The 22395-nt window shown below is 37.8% G+C and overlaps 1 long non-coding RNA gene across 1 annotated transcript; it reads left to right on the top strand.

Annotated features, from left to right (window-relative positions):
• The first annotated feature begins 13777 nt into the window (after positions 1-13777).
• On the top strand, positions 13778-22379 carry LOC149945472 (uncharacterized). Its single transcript, XR_016480983.1, has 3 exons — positions 13778-13853; positions 22138-22232; positions 22295-22379. It is a non-coding gene; the product is annotated as an uncharacterized LOC149945472 (long non-coding RNA).
• The last annotated feature ends 16 nt before the right edge of the window (positions 22380-22395 follow it).

The raw sequence follows: 22395 nt of genomic DNA, 5'->3' as shown, positions 1-22395 counted from the left end.
GGTAAATAACTCATAGTCGCAGTCGTACCAAACCCCCCTGTACCCCTTTAAACCCCCTGTATCCAATGGCTGATGCATAAAGGCCACGGAACTAACATACGCCGAAAGGGCCACGATACTTTCAAATCGGAACGACCCCGAAACCCCCCACCTCCACCTCCCACCTCCCCGTTTCCGAAACTCAAAGGCCATCTGAAACTACCCCATACGACCCCCCCCCCTCCGAAATTCGCGGCGGAAACAGAGATAAATTTTCGGGTATATTGCGGGTTGGGACAAACACGGCCCAACTCTCAGGGGCGACATATTTTGAGAAAATAGATAGTCGAACCACCTCAGTAACGAAGCCAAAGGCAGTCTCGGTTTCCCTCTGTTACGGGGGTATATAAATCCATTAATCCATGTTCCGCGGGTCGCTTTTTCCTCGCCGCCCCGCCTTTGGATTCGTGACAGACTAAGCAAACATTCCTGAAAGCTCGGACGACGACGACCAATGTACCAAGCGCTCCTTATAATATAGACTAGCCGAGAAGCCCGAAGTGGTAAATGTCAGGTGTCAAATAATGTGGCAAAAAGTGGTAAATACCGACATGGCGAATAATACTTTTACTGGCTAATATGCCAAAAAGTGGGAAATAATATATTTTAATAAAAATAAAAAAACATACGAAAGGAAAAATATATTTGTGCTATTTTAGACAAATATACTGTATTAGCTGTCAGGTTTTGGGCTAGATACTCAATTATAGCCCAATCTAGTAATTTCTTTTGGCTATTTTTCAACGATTTTTCCTGAGTTTGAATTCGTCTGCTATATATCTTTAAGGTGTTTTTAATGGTTCTTTTGTGAAAAACTGAAACATTATCTCACATGTAAGTGATGCTACATCTCTGAAAGATATTATTTACATCATTTAAATGCATTTATTGATTATTAGTCACTATTTGTCACTTTTTGCCATATTTGCCACTTTTGGCCATATTTGCCACTTTATGCCACTGACATGGACTCTATTCTAAAAATGTGACATTTAGGTAACACTGAGTCTCCACCCCAGTAAGGCTCCCTGCCCCTTTTCCCATGCCTGAATTAATGGGGTGCCCTTTTACCCTCGCAAAAATAATTTAAAAACTCGCCTTTCTCTCTCGTCGCAAACCCCCCAGTAATTAACCCCTCCCCCTTTCCCCCATGCCAGAATTAACGGGGTACCCTTTTTCCCCGCAAAAATAACAAAAAACTCTCCTTTCTCTCTCGTTGCAAACCCGCAAACCCCCTGTACACCCAATGGCAGATTTGACCCCCCTCACGACGAACAGAAACAAATACGCTCGTCCCTTAAAATTTTAAGAGACCGAGAGACCGCCTCGCCTCGCAGAACGGCGGAAAGGCCGGGAGTGTCGAAAAGCTTGCCGCTTTCCTCATTCCAGCTTTGACAATGTTACCCACTGCTGCCCTGACTGAGTAAAAAGACTCCGAGAAACCGAGCTAATAGGTTTTCTCGACCACAGAATAGAGTGGAAAAAGATGATCCACTACCTATACGCGCAAATTTTACCACTCGGCCAGATTAACAGGGTAAGGCAGTCCCGATTTGCTTAGTGACTAATCCAAAGCCCGAACGTCGGTGGTTCAAGGTCGACTATAATTACTTCAGCGGGGGAGGCGGGGGGGGGGGAGACGTCGCTGCGCCTCGTTATCTCTACCTATAGGCCAGTAATAAAGCGAAAGGCAGTCCCGGTTTCTCTCTGTCCCGTGCCGCCTTGTCTTCGCCCGGTTCGCCCCCCGCCTTTGGTACCCTAAACTGACTAAGCAAAAACACTGAAAAGGCTATAGTTGAGCCTCTAACGAAGCGAAAGGCTGCAGCTTCTCTCGCCGCCCCGCGCTGTCTTTCTCTTCTCCGCCCTGCCTTTTCCCATGTGATAATTACCGTGGTACCATAGACAATAAACAGAAGGACTAGAAGGTATAGCTTTCGTAGAGCATTGCCCGAAGTCGCGCTTTGGCGGGGGGATCGCAATCGAAACTTCTGCAGTTGACTTCCGCTTATCGATGATTGGTTCAGATTTCAAATCGAAACGGTGGTTGCATCATGGCTGCATAGACAGTATATTTGTCTATGGCGGCTGCTACAGTTTTCTCCGAGGCTAAAGGAAATTTGTTCTTTCATAATTTTATTGAGGTCTCAGAAAATAAAGTTATCTAAATTCGGAAACGTGTATTATTTGCAATAGTAAGTAAATTTTTTCTTTTGTTTATTTAGATCCAAAGATTTTAATATTTTTTTTCTTAGGCCTGTTCTATCGACCATGGTTTATTCGCCAAAGGCTTGTGTTTATGGATCTTGCACATCCAAACAAAATGTTAGAACTAAATCTGTTACTGGAGCCCCAGGAATATTTTTCATTAAATTCCCCTCACCAATTACGCAAACTGATAAGTGTACACGCTGGGTTAATGCTTGTGGTCGTGAAGATTTCGCAAAGAGTGATGTGAAACGGTCAACGTACATTTGCTCAAGGCATTTTGAAGGTTTCTCTGGGCCAACCTTATTGAATCCAGATCCAATTCCTAATTCTTTACCTGTGAATCTACCAGTAAGTTATCATAAGAAAACCCGTGTCTCAAAACACGAGTTTATTAAACGTTTGTTTTTTAAAAAGCCTGCAAACAAACCATGCTTAATGACTGTCAGCGTTCTGAAACGAAATTTGAGTCAATCGAATAATGAATGTGTAAGTATATTTTTTCTAAAAGAACTAGACTAGTTTTTATAAGTATTTATGAGTTTCTGTTTTAGATAAAAAAGCCAAGATTAAATCCTACAGAGAATCTAAGAATGATTGCATGTGAAAAGGACGCTGCCGATTTGAAAGCTCTCAGCCCACCATCTGGCTGGTCCATGGAGTTATTGGAAAACACTGCAGTGTTTTCAAAAACCAGATATAATTACAAAATCATGCAATGTATCTTTGAGCAAAAAAATCAAGAAATTATTGCAACCCTCAGTATAATGAAGAAACTGGTAAAAGTTGAGCTTGCATCAGAAGAGTCAACTATATTGAAGAGCAATGTTGGCGTTTATGAGTTTTTAAAAAAGGCTAATTTCTACACTTGTTGCCCAGGAAATAACGACTCAGACCTGGTGAAAATTTATAGAAACCGACCTGCAAGTACCCAAAGAAGAAAATCACAAAGTTTCTACTGTGAGAGTCTTGATGGCATATTGAGCACAAACTGTGAACGTTACATAAAAATTAAACAGAAAAGATGTTCTCATTGCGCAAAGTAACGGTCAAGTTTACGGAAACTCCGTCATAGGCACAATTTGAAAACAACTGAAAAGGGAAAGAAAGCAACAGCATATACAAAGCTGGTTAAAAAGAATAAGAAGTGTATTGTTGAAACGGAAAGTCTAAAAAGGGAAATTAGTAGCTTGATATTGATACTCAAAGCTAGACTTAAAGGTGAACCAACTGGTTCCTTGATGTCAGTGTTCTTAAGACAACAATTACAAGCCATGCAGAGATCGAAATACGGCCAGAGGTGGGTCCAATGTTTATCAAATGGTGCCTTTATCTTAAAAACAAATCGAAATCTACTTACGAAGCTCTTAGGAAATCAAAACTATTAGCGCTTCCCACCACCAGAACGCTGTACAACCATAATCACACTATTAATAGTCAATCTGGATTTACCACTGAAATGTTTGCTGATATGGCCAAAGTATGTGACCTTGAAAATCTTCCAGATCATCAGAAATATTTTGTTTTATCCCTAGATGAAATGACTATAAAAGAGGATCTACAACTAAACAAGGGTACTGGCCTTGTAATTGGCTTAATTGACGTAAATGAGAACCATAATCTTTTGGATGACTTGGAACGCAATGTTACTAATTCCCAGAAACCTCCTTTAGCTACGCATATACTGCAGTTAATGATCAGAGGAATCACTAGCAATATAAAACTACCATTTGCGCATTTCCCAACTAAAGGCGCTTCAGCAGTCAGAAGATTAGAAACTAGTGGATTTCGGATAATAGCTATTGTAGGAGACGGAGCTTCAACAAATAGAAAATTTTTCCATGTGCCTCAAACTTATGAATTAAATGAAGCAAAAAATATCCCGCACAAGACTCTAAATCTCTTTTCTATGGATGAAGAAAGATTTATATACTTTTTATCAGATGCTCCACATTTAATAAAAACCATACGGAATGGATTTGCAAATAGTGGAACAAATCCTAAATCTCGTTTACTTTGGAATAATGGCGAAGAAATAACTGGGAAAATTATAATAAGACTGTATTATTTTCAACTAAGATCCCAAGGACAATTTAAGCATCTAAACAAATTGACTTATTCTCACGTATTTTTGAACAGTTATTCCAAGATGAAAGTAAATCTCGCAGCCCAGGTTATGAGCGAAACTGTGGATAGTGCTATTGAAAACCTTATGTCAACAAATATTAATACGTACAAAGAAACCGTTGAGTTTATTAGAGTTTTCAACAAATTTTTCGACCTTTGCAACGTGAAGAACCGTGTGGAAGGGATTCATCAACGCAATAAAAATAAGCTGCCTTACACTAATGTAAATAATGAAAGATTAAAAGTAAGTTAATCTGATAATTACCATTCTTGACGTGTAATTGATTTAAATTTTCTCTTAGTGGTTGCAGTACGACTTCATAAACTATCTAGATGACTGGGAAAGCCAAGTAATAAATAAGCCTGGTAAATTTACTAAAACACAAAGGGATTCCATGATGCTGAGCAAGCAAACAATAGAAGGGCTTAAAATAACAGGTAATTTTTGGTAACAAATTCTCAAATAGAATAAATAATCTGATATTTCTGTTTCATAGCTCTTTCAACTGTGGAAATTGTCAAATTCATGATAAATAAAGGAGCAGACTATGTATTAACCCAACACCTGAACCAGGATGCTTTGGAACAATACTTTGGAAGGCATCGTGCAGCTGGGGGAAGAAGTAGTAACCCAACAGTGTGGCATTATGGTGCAAATAAAGATACATTTAAAACTTTGAAAGGAGTAGTTTTGGATGCGGTTGGGGGTAATACTCAAGATCCCACGAAATAAATTGTAAAGTATATTACTGGGATGGATATCGACAATGTTGAAGATCTACAGTGTTGATGTCTGTCAATATTTCAATTAAACGTTCTCTATAATTAAAATAAAAACGTTTTTGAGTGCACTATAAGTTTTAATTTTAAAAACCAACTCGACTAGTTTCAGCGTTGCGTCTTACGCTGCCATCATCAGGATTCCTGATGATGACAGGGTAAGACGCAACGCTGAAACTAGTCGAGTTGGTTTTTAATTTGTTTTTAAAATTAAAACTTATCGCGCACTCAAAAATAGGTTCTCTTTTTAACAAAACTTTTGCATTTTATTCGTCAGATAATATCACAGTCTTATATATCAATGTTACACAAATTGTAAATATAAATCTGCGTCTGGATCATTTTGCAAAAAACTTAGATCATTATTTTCGATAGCACGTTGCGTTTCAATTTCATGGGTTTCAAAGTTTTGTACTTTGGATGTTTCTTCTCAGACTCTTTGGAATGGTATAAATTTGTACAAATGTTCCGGCCTTTTTTTTCACAATTGCTTCTAATTTGACTAGATTGATTTTCAATATTTGACAAGTTTAACTTTTGGAATTGTTTAGCTTTTGATTGAATTATGAAGTCAGATTTTGGTCGTTCCAAAAATGGCACACTTTGAAACTTATTTGTGATACTGTCCTTCTCCCTTGACATATCACACTTAGGGATTTTCCTAGCTGGTGATAGAGTTAAAACCGGGGTTTTAGACTGTACCTGTAATTTGGCGGGACTCGTTTGTTCTTCATCATGTTTTGATTTACTCTGTTTTTTATTTTTAGGCATTTTCACTGTCTTTTCCAAACTTGTGATTTTGGTTTCTCCTTTTTCAAGTTCCTCCTTTTCTTTGAGCTTTTTTCTAAGTGCCTTTTTGGCTCGTATACTTGATTTAGTTATGTGTTGAAATAATTCTGTTATATCTCTAGTCAGACATTTTCCTCTAGTATTTAGAAAAGTGTCAAGTATTTTGTTTAACCATTTGTCCGAATCATATCCCTTTTGAAGATTTGCCCATTCTTTGGAAATTTGTGCATCTGCTATGGCTTCTTTTGTCGCATTCTCTTTCAATTGGTAGATCTAAAAATTTCCCGGAGGTTTCAAAGAGTGCTGATATTATATCATTTTTTCTTTCAGCGAACAATAACTTGTTTACTGCATCGCAGTAATCCACCTGGGATGGATATTTTTCTAGATTCGAAAAGGTTACTACTTTCAAAAGATGATCCGTAACATTCTTTCTTAGCATTACATTGTGTGGTGCCTTTAAATCCATCACAAACTCATTGACCATAGCTCGATTTATAATAAACTCGTTACTGCCATCACTCATTTTGACCATCGTGAAAAGAACGGTTTTTTCTACGATTTCTGATTAAGAAATAAACATTTTTAGAAATTTTGCAACAACAATCATTATTTTGGACAAGGGCTACATTTACTATATTTACCTTTAATTTCTGTTTCCTTGAATAAGGCTAGACCATCGCGATCGCTCGCAAAAAAACGATTTGAGTCGATATTTAAAAGAAAACATCCTAATTTATCAGAATTCAAACTGTTCTCGAGGGTTCGTCCGTTCTCGAATGTTGTTAAATCTTTTAAAGCCATTTCATAACTCCCTAACAATCTCCTTGCACTCTGAACATTAAGCCTCGGTAGGAATGTAAAAGAGCAGACCGTTTGGCTTCGAAACTTAAACAATGTTTAAGCCAATCATCGCAAGTATTCAAGCGGAAGTCGGCTGCAGAAGTTTGCCCCCCCGCAAAATCTAGTCCTTCTGTTTATTGTCTATGGTGGTACCATCTCCCCCTTTTCTCCATGCAAGAATTTCCTCGGTACCCTTTTCCACGCAAATATAACTCAAACTCGCAGTCGTACCATAAAGGCCACGGGACTAACGTACGTCGAGAGAGCCACGGGACGTTCAAATCGGAACGACCCCGAAACCCCCCAGCCCCGCCTCCCACCTCCCCGTTTCCGAAACTCAAAGCCCATCTGAAACTACCCCATACGAACCCCCCCCCCCCCCCCCCACCTCCGAAATTCGAGCGGAAACAGAGAGAAAATTTCGGGTGTATTGCGTGTTGGGACAAACACGGCCCAACTCTCAGGGGTGACAGATTTTGAGAAAATAGATAGTTGAACCACCTCAGTAACGAAGCGAAAGGCAGTCTCGGTTTCCCTCTGTGCCGCGGGTCGCTTTTTCCTCGCCGCCCCGCCTTTGGCTTCGTAGACTAAAACATTCCTGAAAGCTCGGACGTACGATCGCCGACGACGACCAACGTACCAAGCGCTCCTTATAATATAGATACATTCTTGGTAATATGATTACATGTATATTTTAAAAAGTAGTTAAAATTTTGTTGAAAATGTAAAAAAAAATATTTGGTGTTTTTGCTTTAAATGTTATATACAAATTAATTTAACTAAAAATGTTAATAGAGTTCTTTTGGACGAGATTAAAGATTTTAACTTAAATATTTAGTAATATATTTTAGTTAGTAAGATTATTAGTAACCAAATTAACATAAACGTTGTGAGTTAGAAAACCTTTAATTTATTATATTGAAAGTTACAATCTTCAACACCCGTTAAATTGTTAAATAAATTTGCATTGAAAATTAAGAAACAATATCTCATTTCGGGTATTAAAATTTTAAAGAACGTCCTCTACCGAGGAATAAAAATGTCAAAAATAGTGATGGACTCAACAGGAAAAACGGTGAAAAATTATAACAATAAGCCTTTCTATAAAGTCATTACGCTTGTCGAACTTGTTTTAATGTATCGCTTTCGTCACGAGATACGTAGGCGTTCAAGTTCAGTTTTGAAGGTTAGATCTCCTAGATGCTAGCGTCTATTGACTATCATAGTGAAACGTCACTTTTACGTCACGAGTGACGCGCTCGATACATCTAAACAACAAGGCCAATGTTACTTAATAGAAAGGCCAATTTCAAGACATATATCTTTATAGGCATTATTATTCATTTGATAACAATAGAAAAACCCGTATGTGTGAAAAAGTTCCAGTGCAGAAGGCAGTAGTTGGGTCCACATCTATAAAATGTAGTTCCTGGTACCCCAATGGAAAATATTACCAGTTTATCTTTGTACTGGAAAATCTGCTGTCAGTTTGGAGTAGGTGCTACCATGACTATTAGGGATAGGGATGCAACGGTTCCACTTTTTTGGACTATCTTGGTTCCGGATCCGGTTCCGGTACCTAAATTTTTGCTTTATCGGTTCCGGTTCCGGTTCTTAAAATTTTAATTTATCGGTTACGGTTCCTAAACGGTTCCTAAACGGTTCCTATACGGTTCCAGTGTGTTTAGTATTAATTAAAGTTAAATACACAAGCAATTCAAATGAAGTTAAAGATAAATAAAATCCACCACATTTATTTATTTATAATATAAAATTTGTTTTTGATTAATTATTTTTTAAAAATAGTAGCTTTCTCAGTGACGTAGCTATGGGTTCGGGGTCCTCCCGCGAAACTGTTTTTGGGGTCCCTTATAATCATTAAGGCCGAGTCGCGATGGTCGCCATCTAGAGTTAGGGCTGACATGTATCGCCTTCTACAATGAGATTTAACACGTAGTTGCATGTTAACTATATAAAACGCTTCAGACCTCCAAGTCCGACCAGAATCATGATCTAGATGACTTAATGTAAAATAATTAAAAAAATTATTACTACTATTCTCTCGTAGGGAACTCATGTAAGCGCGTTATTTGAATATTCAATAAAGTAGGGGGAAAATGAAATCTTCTGTTTGAAAATTCCCACGGTTTCATCGTTTCAAGATGGGGGGGGGATGATGTACTTTCAAGTTTTGGGGAGACATTGCTTTCCCTTCCGCTCCTCATTTCAGGGGCGTAGGAACGTTTTAGAAGTTGGAGGGGGCAAAGAGAAACGAAACGGGGGTCCAGGAGCTTAGCCCCCGATGTAGAGTGAGTAATCGGTCGCGAATGTCATTAAGGCATTAACAATAACAACAGTTATCATACGAAGTGTATTTAAGTCTTTAGAGTCATTTATGAATTTAAGATACACTAATCCACAATAATAAAATGAGAATGGTTTTGAACTTTTAAAGGAGTGTAGCTTCACCGAATGTATGGGTTACTGTTTGACTACTACGTATGTAAATTGGCGGGAAAAGACACAGTTGAGCTTCTATAAGCTTTATATGCTTTTAAATTGAGAATTTGAGCTTTTGAAGATTTCAACTGAACAAAAAGTTGAAGGTGCAATAACATTAGTTGCCCTTCCCAGCAAAATTCTAGGGAGGGGCATTGCCCCCCTGGTTCCTCATTTCATTGAAAAATATAAAGACGGGATTTCTATGACTCGTTCTGATTTCAGTTGAGTATATCGTTCTAAATGGAGTCCATATTATTTCGTTCAATAAGCATTGTCATTTGTGAAATGTAAGCAAATGCAAGAGTTGAAATTTTAGATTTTCTAGACAAAAACTACCCAGACCAGCGATTATATCATGCAAACGAATTAGCCTTACCTTAAAAAAAGAAAGAAAAACAACTAAGTTTTTAATTTACAAGGTTTAACGATTTGCTATGAAACACGTGTCTCAGTACTTTTCAAACTTCAGTATGTACGTTGTTTGGATATTTATGCGACGGTTTTTGTGGTTGTATTTATAAAGTTTTGGGCGCGCCTGTTGAAATATAAAGAAATATTTGAAGCAAGTAAAACATTAACTTGAGCTGGCAAGAGAAAAAACAAGACGAGGCCTCGCGCGGTTGGACTGTACACAGCCCCATAGGAAATTTGAATTTGGGGGCCCTTCGATGGAAGGCCCCCTCCCGCATTGCGGAGTCTGCCGGGGCGTTATTTACGCCACTGGCTTTTCTGCCATTTCTCCTCTAAGTCGGTTGCGAAGGTGATCAAAAATTACGCTTGCCCATTGCCCCACTAAATAATTGCTGTGATGGCACACTAGTAGCAGTAGCCTTTGCTACATTTGTGAAACTGTGTCGAGTTTTCGACTAAAGAAAATAAAACGAAAACTATCGCGGATTTCCGGATTATGCCAGTTTTGAAAGTAATTGGAGGACGAGCCCATTTTCAATTGAGAATACGTAAGGCTGTGTCAGTTGACAGTTCCGTAGAAATCCACATAGAGTTATCTGAGATAGGATAAAATGAGCTTGTATGAAAACTAATAGTAAATAGGCCTTTCTATAAAGTAACATTGGCCTTCTTGTTTAGATGTATCGGACGCGTCACTCGTGACGTAGAAGTGACGTTTCACTATGATAGCCAGAAGAAAATTCGACGAGTCACCTTTTTTATAACGATCTAGCCTTCAAAACTGAACTGAACTCCTACGTATCTCATGACGAAAGCGATACATTAAAACAAGTTCGGCAACCGTAATGACTTTATAGAAAGGCCTATTAGGAAGTGTAATTACTAAATTTAAACGTGTAAAAACACCAATTCAACACCTTTCAAATACTGACTTTACACTATCTTAACATCCTTTAATCACTCGTTAATACTAGAATAACACCCTTCGAACACCAACCTTACACTTAATTAACACCACCTAAACAATTATTATACACTTCCTCAACACCCTTCTTACACGTCCTCAACACTCTACTTACACTTCCTCAACACCCTACTTACACTTCCTCAACACCATGCTTACACTTCCTCAACACCATACAACACGAGTTCAAACACCTATTAAACACCTTTCATATACTGACTTTACACTATCTTAACACCTTTTAACAACCAATGTTACACTTGTTAACACTAGAAAAACACCCTTCGAACATGATCCTTACACTTAAATAACACCACCCAAACAATTATTATAAACTTCCTCAACACCCTACTTACACTTCCTCAACACCCCACTTACACCTCCTCAACACCATACTTACACTTCCTTAACACGTAAAAGAAACACTTACATAACACCAATGAAACACTTGTCTAATAGTTCCTCAGTAATTATTTGACATCGAAAATAAACGATACAGTTAGGCCTTATTAATAATTTTTCTACTGTTTAAGAAACAAGTTCAAATAACCAAATTCATAACGAAAAATCATATAATAAAAAATTTATTGTAGTGGGATAGTGGTACAATTAATGACGAATCAGTTTTCCTTTTGATTAAAACTTAGCCAAATAAACTTTACAGACGATTTGTCAAATGAAATTCAAAATTTAAACAAGATCCCAATCCTCATTGTTCATGTTGTTTTCCTTGTTATTTTCTACTTGTTGTTCAGCGTTTAGGGTTTTGTTTTGTTTTTGACCTTTGCCCTTGCTCGAGCTTTTCATTCTATTGGTCGCTTGTTTCAACCATTCTTTAATGATCTCTTCAATATCCGTTTCCTGGGCTTACTCGTACAGCACCTTTAAAATTTAAAACTTTTTGGTCAATTAAAATGATTTAATTAATGTAAGCAAATATAAAAAACAAATTAAAGAAATATTCTTACTTATTAGTAAATCTTTGGTCAATAAAATCTTAAATTACATCACGCAAGAGATTTTCCCATTAAAAGTATTAAATACTGAAATTAACTCTTAATTTCAATTTCTTTAAGAAAAATATATGACTGGTGAAACTTTTGGGCATTGGAAACCCATAAGAAGATTCGTAGAACTCAATTCTGCCATTAGCCCTACTATGCAAACATAAATTTAACATAAATTAAATGAACAATTTCAATTTATTTAAATGAACAATATTATTAATTATTTTATTTATTTATTTCCGATTTGAAAGTCCCGTGGCTCTCTCGGCGGCCTTTATGCATCAGCCATTGCATACAGGGGGTTTAAAGGGGTACAGGGGGGTTTGGTACGACTGCGAGTTTGAGTTATTTTTGCGGGGAAAAAGGGTACCACGGAAATTTTCGCATTGTAAAGGCGGAGGGGAGTACTACGGAAATTATCGCATGGAGGAAAGGGGGAGAGGGTACCACGGTAATTATCACATGGGGAAAAGAAGGAAGTGGGTATCCCGGTAATTATCACTTGGGGAAAAAAGGGGAGGAAAGGCCTTACTGGGGTGGTTCTACTTTTGGGGGAAAGGGTACCATGGAAATTATCACATGGGAAAAAGGGGTATGGGGGGCGTACTGGGGTGGAGTGCCTCGAAACACACAACTAGCTTAGGGCCCGCCTGTAAGGCGGGCTTCTCGGCTAGTAATATAGTATAATAATAATAATAATCAGCTAGGCTAATACCCAAGGCACCACCTTAGGCCTAAGTCATTAAGCGACTTTTGGAGCCTTTAATTTAGATGGCCGGGTTTCAATGCGTAGGAGGGTAGTGGGAAGCCCTGCATGCCACGCGAGCCAACATATCCCTACACTAACTATTACCGTTAACCTCAACAAGTTTTTATGGGAGGGGAAACCGAAGAGCTCGGGGGAAAACCCCTTAAACCAGTTTGGAAAGAACTTGCAAACTCAACGCAGAAGGAGTTGTTCCCAGTTTTCACCCAGTGCCACAAGCAATTTTTCTTATCGAAACCGTGTGTGGTCAGAAGTAATAAAAAAGTGTGGCAATTTCTTATGGAACCCGGCTTCAATTGCTGCGAGGCGAAAGTGCTAACCACTCCGCCACCCCACCCTTCAATAATTATAATAATATTATTAAAACAAAACAGTGCTGGATGCGAGTGGAAAACCAGGAGCCGGGCTGTTATCAGGTACTACGTCTCAACTTGGATCTTACCATCAGTGCTTGAGAGTGGTGATTCCCGATGGAAGTCGCTCCACGAATCAGCAGCGTCCAGTTCAAACTGGTCAGTTCTGCATCGTCACAGTTCGCCCGCCACTACCCCCCAGGCCCCATCGAATTGTTTTCTTCAAATCGGTATTTCTCCAGATTAACGCCACGTTCAAAACCGAGGTAAGTCAAGAACATTTACACGAATCCTGAGCAATCTCAGTAACATAATACGAATAAGTTTCACACTTCCTAATTTATGTTATTTCTTAAGTGACCATATAAATCATAACGTGGTTATGGATTGTGAACTCTCAACGATTTGATATTAGTATATGTTAATGTCAGGTAAGGGTGCCCGAGAAATCCCCGTAGTCAGGATATTTGAAAAATCAGGCCAAGCTCATTCAAAATCTAAAATTTACCAAAAAAATAGTTTCGTTTTTCAAAAAAAAATAATTCATAAAAAGGGAGGTAAAATTGACTATAATAAAAATATCTTCCTTTCTGAAGGTAGTTATATTCGAATTTAGAGCCAAAAGCATTTAACGCGTATTTATCAATAGCAGTTATTTTGTCAACGCTGAGAGTAGAGTGTGCGGACTTTTTCTAAAATTAACATTAGCCAACAGACTATCACTAACCTAAATTGAGGAGTCCGACTTTGCAATTTTGCGTATAGAATTTTGAATCTCAAGTTATTTCGGAAATGATTAACTTTTGAACTGATTTTTGCACAGATATCGAGATTTACAAGTTGATATCAATTTTTGCACAATCATTTTTCTCTAGAGCGTAGGCGTAATTTGTAGCGATATTTTTCTTTGTTATACTTAATAGTGTTAAGTAACTTTTGCTTACACTAATAGCTGATGAACTATCTCGGTGAGATGTTATTCGCTTCGTACGACAACGCCATCAAGTTTGGCTTGTGCATTCCATCCGCTTGTCAGAAAGAGGATCTGGACCAGATTGTGGAATATGGTACGTTGAAGACTCTTCCAGTGAGCTAATATAAACTCCAAATTAACGATCCTTTCCCTGACGCAGCGGGAAGTCAAATCGGGGCAAACGTTGAAGTCGAAAGTTGCGAAGTACCGCAACCATTCCACATCAGCACAATACAGATTGTCATTTTGTAAGCTGCTGTTATCAGAAGTTAATTATCTAAGTTCTTTCGTGATGTTTTCATCCAATTAGTGATGATTTTATCCAATAAGTGATGATTTCATCCAATAAGTGATGATTCCATCCAATTAGTGATGATTTCATCCAATTAGTGATGATTTCATCCAATCAGTGATGATTGCATCCAATTAGTGATTATTTCATCCACTTAGTGATTATTTCATCCAATTAGTGATTACTTCATCCAATTAGTGATTATTTCATCCAATTAGTGATTATTTCATCCAATTAGTGATTATTTCATTCAATTAGTGATTATTTCATCCAATCAGTGAAGATTTCATCCAATTAGTGATTATTTCATCCAATTAGTGATTAACTTCCTATTTTTACTTCGCGACAAGCTGTAATAACATTATACTGAACTGACACACTTTTGTGTCTCATGTCGCTTTTGGTCAACGGGGGCGCATCTGTGGATTTCGTTTTTGAGCGGAGCGAGCGTAGCTCTCTTAGCAGCGAGTTCTATGGGAAAGTTTTGTCCGTCCGTTAGTAAGTTTCCAAGGCCGTCCGTCTGTTAGTAAGTTTCAAAGGAGGGGGGGGGGGAGTGCAAGAGAAAGAGGAATGGTATGAGCCACGGGGTTGCGAGAGAGAGAGAGAGAACGAGAGGGTAGGGGGGCGCTAGACGGGGATAGGAGCGAGTTGTACGGAAACGTTTTGTAGAGAAGTGGAGGGGGGTGGAAGGGGGCACTAGGGGCGGTGTCAAGTGAACGGTATCCAACTGGCTAATTTGTCGAATTCGTCGTCACTGTCGACTTAAAACTATATCGTCCGAAAGGTTTCTCCTTTTAGAATAACGTTATTTAATTTTAAAATATTTGAGAAATTCATTAACTGGAAAAATAGTTACTTTGCTGGAGGGCATTGAGTTGGGAATCAATAGAGGTACAACTAAATCTGGCTGGCGCGGGACCAATTTCGTTCCATAAGGAGACTTTATAAACTTTATCGTTCTACCGTGGCGGCATCTGTCTCTAGTGGTGGCAACTATATGGCAATTGAATTTTTCCGCGAATCTGATGCGAAATTGAAATGTATGATTTCTCGTAACAAACAAACCTTTGAAGTTGTTTAAAAATAATTTTATTCTGTCAACACGATCCTTTTTAACTCAAGTTACGGTGAGTTAGCTAATAATTATTTATTTTTAGCCATATAACTTTACAAAATATAGATGGCGCTACCACCTAATTATAAAGATGAATTTCGTACAGTCTTATAAGAAGTTCAGAACAGGTCCAGCGTAACCATGGCAACCGAAATCGTAATTGTAATTCTAGCAGTATTATTCCCAATTTAACGGGCGTTTTGTGGGCCGGAGAAGTATTGAAATCAACGGCTGCCTTTTTGACGGGTGTTTTGCAAGCCGTCGACGGAGTAGAGAAGCGGGTTGATTTGGTGGTTGTTAGAGGTCGCGCACCAGAATTGCAAAGGGAACGTCTAAGAATATATTAGAAACGGAAGGCAGACGTGATTTTATAATGACAAACGTAATTTTGTGATGGAAATTTTATAATGGCAAACGGAATTTTTATAATGGAAATATTAAAATAAATTGTGCAATTACCTTTCGCCCTCCAAATTTAGAACGACTTTTGAAAGTCAATAGTAAGACCGGACTAGCTTCCAAAAAAAAAAAAGAACTGGAGAGGCTGAAACTACTATGATATAAAGTTATTACCTTAATTTCTTTAAATGTGTGTTCAATATTTCAATTATTTATATTGTCGTTAGCTCGCTCCGCTTAGGTCTTTGTCAAAAATACCCGTTGGGGTTTTGTGACTCCCTAGTTAGTTTCACATCGAATATATATATTAGAAGTGACACTATTGCTATGGACGGAATGTCGTTAAGTGTTTGTTTGTTTGGCGTGGAAAAGCGACGACACGGTAGATGGAGCTGCGAAAAATAATTTTTTATATAATTTATATTTTAAACGGCGTTGGGAGTCGAACCCAGATAGCCGCTGTCCGCTAAATCTCCAACAACCGACGACTATACCAACCGAACCACGCCGTCCTAAAAATACTTCCGCTTGAACTTTGACCGTTGAACAATGGCCCCGGAACTAGCCTTCTTTAAACGAAAATAGTTTTACAAAATGCTAGTTCCTGTACGTAAAGTTTTTCTTTATCGTGATTTCTGTTTACTCAAAGAAAAAACAAGAATAGTTATATGATAAAAACTTGCACTGGTGATAGATCCATGTTCCACTTTCACCTAAGAAGGATCTATCATGGATTAATCAAACGGAAATAGATTCTTCTTAGGTGAAAGTTGAATTTAGTTCTAGCGCGTCGCATCGCGACGGTGGCACCGCCTGGATTTTAGCAATTTTTCTTATCGAAACCGTGTGTGGTCAGAAGTAATAAATAAGTGTGGCACTTTCTTATCGAAACCGTGTATAATCAGAAGTAATAAAAAAGTGTGGCAATTTCTTATCGAAACCGTGTATGGTCAGAAGTAATAAATAAGCGTGGCACTTTCTTATCGAAACCGTGTGTGGTCAGAAGTAATAAGTGTGGCACTTATCGAAGTCATTTATGTGTGGCACAAAATAATATTATCGCCTTCCTGGCGAACTTGTATAGTTTGTATAGTTGGTCCAGAGATTTGGTCTCATTCGATTGAACTCTTTGACGCGCACGCAGTGCCGTTAATTTCCGCCCCCTCCGAACAACCCCCTTAAAGGGAGAGTGACCGAGAAAAACAAGTTGGTCTCATTCGATAGAACTCTTTGACGCGCACGCAGTGGCGTTAATTTCCGCCCCCTCCGACCAACCCCCTTAAAGGGAGAGTCACCAAATAGTACGATATCGTACGCCACGAAAATTGTAATACGCCCTAAAAATTGCGATGAAATCATCGCACTGAAACACTGACGCGTCTTCAACTGATTTCTTATTTTCCGCAAAATGGTTATTTTTTTAATGAATTTGCGAATTTACATGACTTTTGGTGCCTAAACTACTCAAATGTTTGATATAAATTTCCTAAATAAACACATTTGAATCCCAGTTTAAGAATTTCTTGAAATCATATTTCCACTAATTTCAATAATTTAAAAGAATTACTTTTGTCGTGTTTTGCTTACCTATTTCATCTTTGATACTTTCCGTCTATCTAACGACAGGAAATCAATTGGCCTGAACAGCTTTTGTAATGGTTTGCCCACCCGCGTATCCTGAGGGTGGGCGGTGCCCACTCTCTAACATAGGATGGTGAATTATATATCAAACAATAGGAAATCACATGGGCACAACAGCTCAGACTTGGAAATAGCGGGAGTCCTGGGGCCAATGGCTCTTAAAAGAAATCAGGGGGCCCTTAAAATAAATCATTCGAAAGGGGGTTACGGGCCACCGGGGCCCCCAAATTTAATTAAAATATCTATAAAAAAATTTCGGAATTTTTTTTTTACGTTGTCTCAGAAACGATGTATTCCTACCCTAGTCGAGAGCGAAATCTAGCGTTAAAGTTAACGTTTTAAAGTCAATAAAAGTTTGAGTAAGTAACCAATTTTTATTCTCGTATTTTCCCTCCCTATTTTGTAAAATCCCCCCTATTTCAACCCCCCTAGGCCAGTAATACTGGCCCTCAATAAAAATAAACTTAAGGGGGGCTGGGAGACCTTAGGGCCCCCGTTAAAAATATCACTATTTCCAAGTCTGCAACAGCTTTTATATCAGTTTCCCCACCCGGGTCTCCTGATGGTGGGCGGCATCCACTCTTTAACTTAGGATGGCCATTTATATATCAAACGATAAGAAATCACGTAGCCTCAACAGCTTTTGTATTAGTTGGCCTACCTGTGTCTTCTGGCGTAGGTCCGATGGGCCGAAGACCAACCGATCGAAGGGGTCCAACGGATCTAAAACTCACGGCCCGAAAAAAAGGACCAACCGACCGAAATTTAACATCCGTTTTTTATAGCAACAAAAGGGAAAAGGTTTCAACGGACCGAAAAGTTGTATATCGTTAATTAAAAATTAAAATTACTTTGTTACTGTTTTGTTTTTTACTTCTGCCCCGAGATATAGCAGGGTACGCGAAAAACGTTTTAGATTAGATTAGGTTAGGTTAGGTTAGGTTAGGTTTGGCAGGGCCGGCGTTAGGGGGGGGGGGGGGTAAGCGGGGCAAAAGTACCCGGGTGTCTAACTAAAATTTTCTGATATTTCCAAAAAACCGAATTTTGGAGTAAAATTACCTGGGGCCCGAAAATCCTAGCGCCAGCCCTGAGGTTAGGTAAGCGCGCAAAGGTTAGGTTATATACGCGCGCCGAAGGCACGTAGGCACCGTTGTATACGTCCGTGACTTATATATATCTATAAAAAAAACCTTAATTCGATGTACTAGAAAAAAAATTGGGTTATTTTCGATCGATTGGAACTCAATGTTAAATCGTTTTTCAACGAATTGGATTTCGGTCGAATGGGCCCAAAGCAAAATTATTGCATTAAATTACTATTCTTAATTACTATTCGAAAGGAAAGGCCTTCGAGTGAAAAACAAAAACCATTCTGCATATAACGATAATGAGCTCCTTAATATATACTTTTTAAAAGTAGTTTTTTTTAAAGTGTACTTAGTCCACGAAAGTGATTTTGTTTTCAGCTTTTTAAAAATATATATTTCGGTCCGTTGAAACCTTTTGCAATTAACTCATAAAAAAGGAATTTTTTAATTTTCGGTTGGTTAGTGCTTTCCTTCGATTGGATGGACTTCGGTCCGTTGGACCCCCATTCGATCGGTTGGTCTTCGGGCCATCGGACCCAGACCTGTCTTCTAAGGGTGTATAGGTTTGTCCACTCTAATAATATTACGGCCTGGGCCGACTTGTTGAAGAGAAAGTCGAAACGCGGAGAGAGAGCAAGTGGGCGATCTGACCAGTGACGTCACTGGTCAGATTTTGAAGAGAGCGATTTTAGGGGTGGCTGCGTTTGTCTCTTTCTAAGTCTGTCTTTCAAAAGTTGCCTGTTAAAGCTTATAGCGCTTATACGCACCTTTGTATATGGCTATATAGTGCTTTTAGTGCTTATACGAAACTCAACCTTTTTAATGCAATATTTTCTGAAATAAAACTTTTATTTCAATGCCACAATTTAAGTATGGAACAAAATATAAATATTAAAATCTTTAAAACAACAGTCATGTGACTGTAAGAATCAAACCAACATGCATTACCATATGCCTATGTTAATAATATATGACTTGCCACTTGTTTTTTTACCTTAATTTATTGTACCAAATCCTATAAAATAAGATATAAATTTTCCTTCTTTTATAGTACTGTATTTTGATAGCCGCTGCTTTGTTGTTTTTTTTTAGAGATTAAAAAGAACTTAAACTGAATCCTGGAATTCAATACACGAATATAAAATAAAACATAGATATTATATTAAAAAAATTAAATTCATTGTTAAATTCTTTTTGACCTTAAAAATTATTATCAATTTGAAAATCATATTAATGCTTCCGTCGCCACGTGGTTTGTAGAAAATCGTAACCATTAGACCTCACTGAGCCCGCACATATTCTTATAAATATCGCCCAATAAAATAAGATTAATATGTACCATCTTTACGTTACTGACGTCCAATATTAATTTAAAGTTTATAGTATTAAATGTATGAGCTTTAAAAAATATAATCAATTATAAAAAACAGATATCAATATGAAACGTTTTATAAAGTAAATCAGAAATATCTGTTTTTTTTTGTTTATAATCAAATTTGGCTGATACGTCCATTCAGTGGAAGCTCTCCAGGTGGAAGTTGTTTTTTTATTCCTTTGCACCGGCGCCGTAGATATAACAAATATAACATCACGCCACGTCTTGTTTAATTTTTCTCACTAGCGACTAGGGGAACAGTAGCGGCGCCAGGATTTTCGGGGAGGTAGGCCAACCATTTGGAGGCCTCACCAAATTTTAGAGCCCCCCCCCCCACCACAATTTTTTCAAATCCGTCCACGTGGATTATTTAAATGTTTTGAAGGAAGTGGTGAAATTTTGGGGTAAGATGGGTACGCGACGAAAAAAGTAGGGTTAATTATGAATTTAAACATTACTTATTTATACCACTGTATTCCAGTCTATTAATTTACATTAATTCCTTGGGTAAGTTCGGTACTTCGCATGTACGGTAATAGTGAGTGTAGGGAGCTGTTGGCTCGCATGGCATGAGCGCTTACCCACCACCCTCCTACGCATTGTAACCCGGCCACCTGAATTAAAGGCTTCAAAAGTCGCTTGATGACTTAGGCCTAAGGTGGTGCCTTGGGTATTAGCCTAGCCGAGTTGATTATTATTACATCAGAAATTTCAACTTTACGAAAATGAATGTACGTAGGTGCACTAAGTAAAGTAAGCTTAAGAACCATTATCTTGTAAAGATAAAATTAAAGATACAATTTCTTGAAAAATTAAAACTAAAAAATAAACTACTGTCAAAGAAACGTTACTCATACCTTTGAAAGGAATAAAAACAGCAGTGTCGTTAAGCCAATCACTCGCATTGAATATTGGAAAATTAATAAATAAATAAAGTATTTCGCAAACAAATTACAGAATTTTTTATATTAAATAATTTGGAGGCCCATTTATTAAATTTTTGAGGCCCCTTATGACGACTTTTGGAGGCCCCTACCAAAATTTCAAGTAGGCCCAGGCCTACCCCGGCCTATTGCTGTCGCCGCAGGCGGGTACGGAAAATATGCGGACAGATTAGAGATCTTATAGTGTATAAATTTAATAGCTTAAAAGGAGTATTGGACCCTTAATTTCAATTTTGGATCAGTGTTTTTATGTTATTTAAATTTCGTAAATGAATTGACTCTTAATTAAATAAATATTTGATTCATGTCTTAAGCCTGACTTTTATTTTTATAACAAACATCCGGCCTTTTGCCTATTGGAAAGTCGTGGGTTCAAATCCGGGCTCTAAAGTATTATTTTGTCATGAGTAATTCTGTACAATATGATCGGTTTAATAGTTTCAATTTTAAGTTTTATCTAGTAAAGCATCATTGACACTATACAACTTTCGTTAACCATTTTGTTTAGGCATTTTTATTCTTCCAACTAATTTCACACTTTGAAAGTGGAAGTTTAGCTTACTATACAACGTTTTTATATTATTTTCTGTGTATAAACAAAATTTTACTTCTTAGACAAAATTTGAATCCCCGCCATTTCATTAGACCAAGTGTTACATGTAGACAACGGGAGATGACGCCACTATAGTGAAAGAAATGCACTGCTTTAACAATGACTATATATTTGTTGCTAATCCTTTGACCGGATCTCTGTTGTTTGGGAAATTTTACTTCGTGGGTATTTTCAGCTTCAAAACTTTCTCTCGAAGATGATCACAATTGGCTTTTTATTTACCTACTAATTTTTAGATTAGAAATCTATAGAATATAGCTTATGTAGACTTTTCATTGTCCCTTGAAAAAAGGTCACTCCCCTTTGTCGCACTTAAGTGCTTACCGACTCTGCTAGAGCTATTGTATTATCCCCTCCAGAAACTCTTTCTTTCCTCCAAGAGTCTACCATGCTACGACAAGGGAAATCATTGCTTAAAGCTAAAACCACGTAACTATCAATTTCGTTTAGCAAGCTCCACTTATGTCTATGTCAGCCATGTTTAACTGGAACACGGGCCACGAAATAATATTATCACCTTCTTGGCAAACTTGTGATTGCTTAGTGTGCTTTTTTAGGAAAGGGTGGTTGAAATATTGTTCTACATGAAGAGGGTGGTTGTAAAAGCGCTCCTTTTCGTAAATAATCCTCTTATTTAGTTAGTGTACAGGGATATTGTAAACTAGTTTTAAATTTCACTTTTAATAAGCAATTATCACCAAAGTAAAATGCCCTGCCTGTAACTCTACAATATAGCTCGAAGCGGATCTTTTTAAGGCTTCCTAAATTCGATTTGGGGTCCCACAAGAAAAAATGAGAAGTATATTATAGCCTGCCATTTTCCGGACCATTTCAATATCTTCAGTTAATTTTCTTTTAGTATTATAACATAGTAGAAATATTTAAAATATAAATTTAAACTTGTTCATTTAGGGCATTGCTTTTAAGTTTTATAATGATATGTCTGGTGGCAACCCTAATATCCGAAGTTCATCAACACAGGCTTGGGGTGGAGAAGGAAATGGACAGTAAGTTGACCGCTCGATTCCCAAAACTCGAAATTCTCATAATTCATCATTTACATTCGCAGTAAGCTACGCTCAACGAATTACGCAATCATTTTCGTTAGTTGAAAATTTTCGAAAATTCCTTGGAACTAAACCATCCGCCAAACGTTCCTTGGATGCTTTG

This window comes from Leiobunum rupestre, chromosome 5, assembly GCF_980474605.1.
Source record: "Leiobunum rupestre chromosome 5, qqLeiRupe1.1.hap1, whole genome shotgun sequence".
NCBI classification, from domain to species: domain Eukaryota; kingdom Metazoa; phylum Arthropoda; class Arachnida; order Opiliones; family Sclerosomatidae; genus Leiobunum; species Leiobunum rupestre.
This window is presented reverse-complemented; position numbering and strand designations above follow the sequence as displayed.